This window comes from Rhinolophus sinicus, chromosome 3 (assembly GCF_057876585.1).
Source record: "Rhinolophus sinicus isolate RSI-liver-muscle chromosome 3, RSI-T2T, whole genome shotgun sequence".
Classification (NCBI taxonomy): Eukaryota; Metazoa; Chordata; class Mammalia; order Chiroptera; family Rhinolophidae; genus Rhinolophus; species Rhinolophus sinicus.
In genome coordinates this window covers 113,284,460-113,294,305 of record NC_142503.1, presented here as the reverse complement: position 1 = coordinate 113,294,305, position 9,846 = coordinate 113,284,460, and the positions used below count along the sequence as shown (strand labels likewise).

Here is a 9,846-nt window from a genome sequence, read left to right as displayed (position 1 = left end):
CACACACACACACACACAGAAAGAGAGCGGAACTTTGCCCTGTCCCCAACTCTGGACTTATTATAACTGGTTCAGTGTGGTCCCTCCTCACCTCGGCCCCGGCTCTAGAAATTCAAACAACAAACAAAACAAACAAAACTGGAAAAAGAAAACAAACCAAAAACGAAAAAGTTATTACTCCAGAATGCGAGATCTTTGGATTTCTCATTCAACGTCTCTCTACACATCGGTCCCCAGAGGGAACTTCAAACCTTTATCTTCTGGACTTGAGCGGTTTCTATCAGCTCATCGGGGGAAGGGGAGCAAATGGGACATTCCTGGAGGAAAAAGGAGTCACCCCCGCGTCCTAAAGTATTTGGAAGTGCTCTCTAGCATCTGCTTCTAGTCCATGCTTGTGCAACTCTGTCGTCCTCCAGTGAAGTCCTGGAAGCCGCTAAGTTTAAAGTGAAACGAAGATGGAAGCAGTGTCTCTCCTTGATCCTCGGCGAGGCCCTCGACTCAGTTCGCTGCGGGTTCTTACTGTGGACTTAATGGAAACCCCGTTTTTTTCATTTCGGGAGACACAAAGCCACAGGGGCAGCGCCGATGGTTTTAGTAGGGACTCTCCTGGACTGCAGAGGTGTCCGCTGATGTGTTTGTCCGCGGTGTCCCTTTGCTTTATTTTTGTGAGGTATCGTCGCACAGTCCCCCTACTGCGCGAGTTTGACCCTCCAGCTCTCGAACTCGATCAGCCGGCGCCGTCCGGGCGCCGCAGGGCTCCCCGCAGAGCCCCGGACCCGAGCAGTCCGCCGACTTGGAGCGAGGAGGCGCGGCGGGAATTGAAGCTCCAGAGCCGCGCTCCTGCAGAACAAAGCGGCCGGAAGGGTTGCGGTGATTCCTAAACCCGGGATTGGACACAGAGCCCGGCGAGTGTAGAGTGGGACCAGAGGAGAGGAAGGAGGTCAGGAGAGCAGTTTCCACCTCAAGCACTCCACCCCTCGGGTTCCTTCCCGAAAGAGGCGGCCGTGTGGGTCCTGGTTAGGTGGGTGCACGTGTACGCACTTGGATGAGCCCGTGCGTGTGTGTGCTCGATATGAGCATGTGTGTGTACTCGCAGGCAACGCTAACGCCCGGGAGAGCTCTATTGGTAGCAAATGCGAGAGCGCCCTGTCCAAGGAGACCACTAGCGTTTGACTTTGCAAAATCGGCCAGGAAGAAGGCCTTATTAGCCAGCTTTCCCCGGCAACCTCCAACTCTTCCATTCTCTTCGATTCAGATTGGTGTCAGGGCCAGCCGGATGGGAGCTGAGAGGGGAGATGCTCACTGGGGCCGAAGACCACGTGCTGGTGAAAGGGTTTCCTGGCTCCTGCAGAGAGGAACGGCGTGATTCACTCGGGGGTTCCCGGGAGGAAGCCCTTTCCCGGCTTGGGGGAGTGGGGGTGGGGTCAAGGAGAGAAGCTCTGAGAGTTGTTATAGAGACTCGAGAGAATCCAAGGGCGGGGCCCTGTGTAGCCGTCTACCCATTCCACTTCTCTTTCAGGTTTCAGACCTGTTCTCTGTCCCAGTGACCTTAGTGGCCAGGCCTGGCTAATGACGACTACTGGGCTTGTTTTCTGCCCTTGATATACTAAGATGTGACCAACTGCAGCATTCATGATATCTGATGCTGAGCTCAATTGATTTTTCACATGTAAATGTGTTTTTAGCTTCCACTTCCATCTGATTTGTAAGCAAACCTACCACCTACTACTAAGGAAACACTGGAAGCCAGTCTTAAGATCCCAAGTTAGCAGCCCTCGGTCTCAAAATTTTTCCAGCGGGTTATATAGATAATGACTTCTCCCACCGCCGTTAGCAGTCACAGGCTGACCGGGTGGCACTTCTTTATCCTGTAACTGTGGGGTAGTGGGCGGTTAGCAAATCCACCCTTCACAAGAGGCTGGGGACCCCCCTGCAAGTTCCTCTCTGTCTCCTAGGTTTTCCGCCTTCTCCCCTCCCCCTGCCTGCAACGCCCCCGCGCCTCCCAGTTTAGGGATTTGCCGGCGTCGCGCGGGCCCTCTACGAGAGCCTGGGGTAAATCTGTCCAAACACAGCCGGCTCGGAGGAGCTAAACTGGAGAACTGCGCGGGGCCCTGGCGGAGTCCCGCCTGACTCTCCGAGCCTGGGCGGTGCAGCAGCTCCCGTCACTGCGGTGAGGGCCGGGCCGACGGCCGCGCGCCCGCCGCCGCCGCCGCCGCCACTGCCGCCTCCATGCTGCAGCGCGGGGCGCAGGTCCTCCGGGCTGGGCGGCTGCTGTTGCCGGAACACGCCGCCGCGGGGAGCGGGGGATCCTGGCCCACCTCGGCCGCGGCCGCAGTCCAGGATCTAGGCTACCAGCCCTGAGCCTGAGCCGCGAACTTGCCGGGCGCCGCGGGCAGCAGGCGGGGCGCTGTGTGCAGCGGCGCGCAGGGAGGCGGTGAGCTTGTGCAGAGCGGTCCGAATCGAGGGCTCAGTGTATGTGTGTGTGTGTGTGCGCGCGTGTGTGCGTGTGTTTGCGCGTGTTTTCCCTTCTCGAAGATGTGAAGGGCTTCGCAGCTGGCTGCTCCCTTAGGATTCTTGACTTTGTGGAGCTCTGGGCTGTGAGCACAACCCACACACACAATCCATTTTGCACAGTCGGTTTATATCAGGAGAAAAAAGCGCAACTGGACGGGGGTGGGGCAGACAAACGAAACCTTCTGGAAACACACACACGCACACACACACACACACTCACTCACTCACAAGAGAGGAATAATGAAAGACCTGGGAAGATTTTCATAACCTTCCTGTTGGCCCTTCCGTTTTCTGGAAGGATTCTGGATCTTTTCTACCTTTTGAAGTCATCTTGGCGTTTATTTTTTGTAAGCCGCTCTACAACTAGCTGTGTGTGTGTGTGCGTGCGCGTGTGTGTGCGCGCGCGCCTATCTGATGTATTTGACTGTCTTTTATCCAACTGCCCAAAAGCAAATGTGTTAACTCGGCGGTGCCTCTCGGTGCCCGGGTCCTGGAAAAGGGCGGAGGACGCTCAGACCGATTTTCTCCGCTGGATTCGGAGCGGCTGCCTGGCTGTGGACACATGTATGTGGACTGCTTTACCCAGAGGCTTGGAAAGCGCCAGTATTAACCTGCTTTTAGGTACATCACAAGGTCACCAGAGGGTCCTGCAGCCGTCTTCTTCCTGTGCATCCAGACCTTCCTGTCTTGTCCAGAAGGATATTCATGTTTCGGTTCACATCATTTAAAGCCAAAAGTTCAGCCTTTCGAGCTGGTTCTGGTTTCTGCACAAGCAAGGCAACAAGGATTGCTTTTAAAACTGCTTAACAAAATCCCCGACTCCTCCTCGGCCCTTTCCCTGCTCTCTATTCTCCGCCAACATGTCACCAGCTCTTGAATTATGTGGATTTGGGTTGGAGGAGAACTTGAAGGAAACGTGATCAGCGGTCTATGCCAGACCACTCTCTTTGCTGCCTGTGGTCCGGTGGGCATCGAAACCGATTGTGAGAAGGACCGGTACCCTCCTTTTTTCTCTCTCCCTGTGCTGTGCTGGGTGTGCGTGTGCAAGGGTGAATACGAGTGCGCGCGCGCCTGGGTGCGAGAGTGTGAGTGTGTTTTTGAGTGTGTCTGTGTGTGCGTGCGCGGTTGCCCTGCCTCTGCCCGCTTCCCGGGCGCAGAAACGCGGGTTTCATGGGGAGATCGCGGTGGATTCCCCACCCAGCGCGACCTGCGGGCAGCGGCAGCAGTGGCAGGAGACGCCTCTCGGACTCCCTAGGATGCAGGTGCTGAGCTATGGCAAAGGGCAGCCAAGTGAGGAACGAGACCCACGTACGACTGTGAAAGCCACCTGGAGCCACCTTGCCGGGATTGTACCTGCGGGCAGAAAGTCCTCCTACGATCGTCTTTTCCTCTAGAGGCACCAGGTAACAAGCAAACGACTACCCGCCTCACCCAGTTTCCGTTTGATCTTGTTTCTAGTGTTTTATCTGCATTGCAGGCTACTTTACTTATTAATGTTTTGCAAATCATTAGGAAGAGCTCGGTATCCAAGGGCGTTCCGTGATGTTGTAATATAATATATAGGAGGTGGAATATAAATCTATACTTGGGCACTTAATCTAGCAGTGAAAGCTAAGGGAATATGGATAGGCTCCACCCTAACTGATTATTTTGGAAAGCTGGGCGTGTTGAACCTGTCCGAAGATACCAGAGATTAAAATCCCGTATTTCCTTCAGACTATGGTTGCCACGGACCTTTGGTATCCAGCCCTCCCCAGACTCTGGACTGCGAGAGGGTGTTTGGTTTCCACCCATCATTTCAGGCAAGGATCATTTTTGACCCTTCTCTACCTCTGGTGCCAGGTTGTTTTCCCTTCCTTCTTGTGGACAAGCTTTCCAGTTCCTTTAGTAGTTGTAAATTACACATCTGGAGACTTTAATCCCAAATGGAGTTTTCTTGTTACTTGCTTTGTATGGAAGGGAATTCATTGTCTCCGGTGTATGTTGAGATAGGATATTTAGCTATGAGGGTTTGCTTTTATGTAGAAAATAGATCTATGAAATAAATCATTTTTATATCTGGAGGAGCTAGGCTTAAACCATAACAACCACCCCACTACTATCCCCAGATGTAGTGTCTCATTTGTGGAGAGGGGCTTGTGTGTAGTGATTTTCTTTTTGGGGGGTTTGTGCTTGTTTGTATAATATATAGTCTGAAAATTCTTGCCAGTGGATTTGTGACTTCCTAATTAACATATTGGGTCTGATATGTTAAAATGGAGATTCCCATGGCAGGTTGAGGCAGAACAAATTTCATGAACTTCCAAAGCCCCTTACCCTTGCACCTTATTTTTCATTTCCTTTTCCCAACACCTCTATGTCACCTACAGAAAATTTCACTCTCTTCTTGAGGGCATTAGGATTAACAAGATAAAGCACTTCCAAAGTAGTCTCATCAATGTTTTATTCCATAGTGAAGGCGGTCTGAATAATTCAGCTAAGGAGTGCTCGTTTGTCTCCCGCCTTCCAGAGCTGCCGGCTGGCTTCCCCCAACAGAAGATTTCACTTGGCCCAGCACAAGGTGCCCTGCTCCAAGAGACACTGACTGGGCCTGCTCCCAGGGTCTCTCTTTGCTGAAGTGGCTTAGAAAGTGTAGGGGCGCTGTCCGCTGTTCTTCTTGTTGCTGCGTTTCTATAGATATCCATATGATGGCATTTGCAGACTATGATCTGGCCACTAGCTTGCTTCTCTCGCTTGATATACCCCGGCTCCTCTGGAGTCTGGGCTCGGCTGCTGCTGCAGCCCTCACAGGCTGGTGGTGCTACAAGGCCATGTTTGCAGGGAGTTGGGGGTTGGGCTTCTCCACTGCAGCTGCCAGGCCCGCGTTCACACTTTCTTGGGGCGGGGCAGGAGAGCTCCGTGGGCCCCCTGGCAGACAGCAGGCGCATCATGGCTGAGGTGGCCGCCTGGAGAGGAGGAGGTAAAGAGAGATGCAGTGAGGGCAGTGATGTCCTGTGCCTGCAACCCTTATAAATGAATATTCAAGAACATAGAATGAAAGCGTGCTGCAAAAATGCCTTGATAAATAGTGTATGATTTCTCAGGATTCAAAACCTGAAACTAAGTGTTTTTCCTGGGTTTCCTTTTTTACCTGTCTATTCTCTCCTCTCTTGCTCTCCCGGATTTAATCAGCTCATTTATACTTCTGTTTTACCCCCACTTGGAATACAAATGGAAAGGCAACTATACCCCCCAACCTCACAATCTCCCCACCCCAACGCCCCTACTCCCTCAGCAGCCTCCCCACCCCATGCCCAGTAAACATGAAGGGGATGGGGGCCACTCTAAAGATAGCTTTGCTCTGTAACTTCAAGTCTAGGGAGAACCAAGAAAGGATGTAGAGAGAATACCTGGGCTTTAACAGAAAAGCATGTCTCCACTTTACCTTCTGAGGACTCAGAAAGAAAAGGGTACTGCCTGCGTAAAAACTCAAAATAACTGGGAATTTGGGAAGAATTAGGTGAGGACTTTCCTTTCCTTTCTTTTCCTTTCGTTTCCTTTCCTTTCCTTTCGTTTCCTTTCCTTTCCTTTCCTTTCCTTTCCTTTCCTTTCCTTTCCTTTCCTTTCCTTTCCTTTCCTTTCCTTTCCTTTCCTTTCCTTTCCTTTCTTTCATTTTCTCTTTTAGTAAATTTTTTGTGTGTCCCCTATCACTCAGAAAATCCTAGACAGAAAACTGATTTGAATGTGTACTGAAAATCTCACAAGGACACCTCTTTGTCCCCCAGATTTCTTCAGAATATTATTTGCAACAGAAACTATATCATACTCATAACATTTCTTAGCAAATAATGCATACCTATTTAGAGAGTGCCCAAGAAAGAAGGAATGCTGGTGGAGAATGTAAGTACTTGTGAAAATAATGTTTTCCCTTTTTCCTTCCTGGATGCACGTCCTTTTGGTCTTTTCTCACTAAGGATTCAGTCTTTTGCAGGTTAAGTTTTGTCTTTATACTCTCATCCTCAGGAGGTTAGGTGAAATGTCATAAACAAAAGGACCTGCTAGCATAGACTTTCATGTATAGAATTTCCTTTTAAAAAAAAGTGGGGATTTCTGCCTCCCTTCCCTTCTCCCTTGTCTGGGGAGACAGATGTGCAAACCAATTTGGAGATCTGAGTCCACTCTCCTTATTAAGCATTGTGCTTAGACAGAGCTGGCCTGGCTCACTAATGGGTTAAGACTGTCAGGTATTGATAGGAAATTGCCCAGCATAATCTTCCTTCGTTGTAAGCCCTCTTATGGTCACTATTAAGAGGGACAGAATAATAAGAAAGTCAGGACACCCATGGGAACAGATGTGAGCATATAGGCAGGTGGAAAGTTGTCACTTGACTCCTGTCCCTCAGACCATTTCTTTTGTCATTTTCCCCCCTTTCCCTTTTCAAGAGGCGAATGACCTTGAACAACTCCCATCTTCTGTGCTTCACACACCTCTTTTCATCTCTCAAATGTGTGATGTATATATAAATAGATAGACAGACACACAAACACACATATACTCCCCTCGTTTTGGAATATGAGATTCTTGTACTTGTATGTTTTGGGAGGGGTTCATCACGATATATCTCTGACATACCATCCAGAGGTGATTTTCTTTCCCTTTTTTAAGCGGGGATAGCAACAGCTGTGGTCACTTGAGGGAAAATTGCCCCCCCCCCCCATCCCCTCTTCCATTATTTTTGTCTCTGTCATGAAATGTATTATTAATCTTGGTGTTAAAGCAGTGTCCGCTTAAGGCATTGTTGTTAAATGACCATCATATGTTGTATCTGCCTTTTATCTTTTCAGTAATGACTTATCAGTTCCCTTTGTCCATTTAAACCCGTGTTCTGTTTCCTCTGGCTGCTTCAATCACTTTTGGCTTGATAGTTTTGCTGAGTTTTCTAGCTGGTGAAATTAGGATCTGGCTTTCTGCTGATACTATTGCTGTGTTGTTAGTGGTTGGGATGAGATGCTTGCAGATATTTAACAATGTTCCTGCCTCTACATAAAACTACTACATAATAGTTCTACATAATAACTACTCAGTTATTTTATGAAACATTTACAACACATATTTCTAATATGTATTTTTTGTCAATTTTGAGGTTGGAGGAAGAAAGCCACTTGACACTTTGTAAAGGCTTAACTGGGTAATCTATTAACTAATTCCAGTGATCTTTATTTTCTCTTTACTCAGAAATGTAATATACTGGCATTATCTTCAGAGTTTTGTGTGTAATATAATATATTCTGTTTCATTTAAGTATAAAGATATAACTTTAGGCCTTTAGATAGATGTGATTGTGACCCTGTAGGATATGTGACTAATAGAGAATTTTGCTAAATCATTCCACTGACACATGTACATAGTTTTGCCTTGTTCAGTAAATCTTGAGAGTGAGACTACTCATTATATTTCCACAGCCCACATTTTTATTCCCGTGGCAGCCTTCAATCATTGAGGATGATTTAAAACCTAAGGCAGTATAATTTGTCCATTACATGGTATGTGCATGGTGAAATTAAGAAGCATTACGTTTATAAGTATTGAAACTATTCTGGTTAGAGGTGAACCATTTTTATTATGCTATATCAATATAAATTTTGTGTTATTATGAAAACTCCAGTTTCATATATAGCAAGAGATAGAAACATGAGACTTTAACTCAGAGATCGTTAATGCTATTTTTAAGCATTTACATCATAGTATTCTGATAGATACTGTTCTGACAGAATGCTATTTACTGAACTATGAAATAATTTAACACTAATTATGAAGGTGGTTAGCAAGTGATAGAATATTACAATGGAATTACATGGTTACATAAATGCACTATCATTTCACTGATGCAAAGTAAACTACATGAAAAGGCTTTATTATTTAAACTGCAAACTACATTTGTAAGTTCTCTTGGAAATTGGCTTTGATAGTCTATGTTGGTTAAGTTACAAACTTGGTTACTTTGGAGGAAAATGCCAACTGACCAATTTGGGTCTTCCTAGAAAATATTTCCTTTTTATGGAAGAAATCTGCTAAATCTTAAGTCTTATGTCCTTCATTTCCTTATGGGAGCATACATGTAATTTATTATATTAAGAAACCTCCCAGTGAAATATTTTGAAATTGGTATTATTATAATCCTTGTGAAGAACAATTGTAGAATTGTCGTTGAATATTGAATTTATTTTAGATTTTACAACAAAAAAAGGCTCTAGAAAATAAATAATAAGATCAAGTTATAACATCCTTTTTCCCAATTCTGGGAACAGTTTCTTAATTCCTAGAAAAAACAATGAAAGAAATCACTAATTAGATCAATACATTTAGCAGGGATAGAAGACAAAGCAGTGTTGTTTATATTACTGTATTTTCACTTTGCCTCTTGTAGTTCTTTTGAGGAAATGCTAAAGAGCCCTAAAGGACATGCACCAGTTATTCTCTGGATGCCATTCCCCATGTTGACTTCTCATTTCCTGTCTAGAAGTAGGTTTATCATGAATCTTAGTAGCGTCACTTCCAAAGTTATAGGGTATTTGCATTAAAGTGATTTACTAATGGGAACATATCAACTCTGTAACCATGAGAACTAACTTTCTCTTATCTTCTTTGGAAGTACAGGCTGTGGCCTCTTTCTTAGAAATCAACTGTCTTTGTTATTATTTCCCATGGTATAAAAATTGGATTATGGAATGATTTATGTGCACTTGTTTTATTAGTACTAAGGCATTTGTATAGCAACATTAAAACGTGTGTGATTTATATGACAGCACTGAACACTGCACTGAGTAGTCTATATGCTTTGTGCTACATGGAGAGAGATCGTATCACTGATGTTCACAGATACTTTAGTTTGAAATGCCTCATTTAATAACAATATGCCTACCCTGACACCATAAAATTGGGGTTATTTGTAGGAATTATGTATGATATTTGCCATGTATTGACTGTTCAAATGTTAGGCACTTTGACAACATATAAGTAGACATTGGATCCTGACCTCAAGGAACTTGTTTTCTTGGTAATGTGAAAGATAGAAACAGATGCATAAGCTTGAAGGTAACTGATATATCTCACTGATCTTTTTTTTCTGTTTTGTTATTTTATGCTTTGTAGTAGGTGTGAGAGAGGGAACGAGGGAATTGTAACTGTGTTTTGTGGAAGTCGATTTTTGCAGTGGTTAGAAGTACAAACTTGAAGATTTCACAAACCTGTGTCTCAGGCCTGTGTAGCCTGGAACAAGTCTTATAACCTCTCTGAGTCTTAGTGTCCTCATCTATGAAATGGAGCTAATAATGGAAAAAGAAAAACAACAA

The 9,846-nt window shown here is 45.9% G+C and overlaps 1 protein-coding gene across 4 annotated transcripts in view; it reads left to right on the top strand.

The window, feature by feature from the left end:
• The first annotated feature begins 1,428 nt into the window (after positions 1 to 1,428).
• The window catches only part of LRFN5 (leucine rich repeat and fibronectin type III domain containing 5), a 260,660-nt gene continuing 252,242 nt past the window's right edge, over positions 1,429 to 9,846 (top strand). The window contains exons 1-2 of one of the 4 annotated variants that reach the window (XM_019752187.3): positions 1,432 to 3,510; positions 3,770 to 3,917. The gene's annotated coding sequence lies outside the window, so the exon portion shown is untranslated. Of the gene's footprint in view, positions 3,918 to 9,846 lie in introns of all 4 variants that reach the window. The other 3 variants (XM_088796865.1, XM_088796864.1, XM_019752190.3) reach the window with 3 other exon arrangements.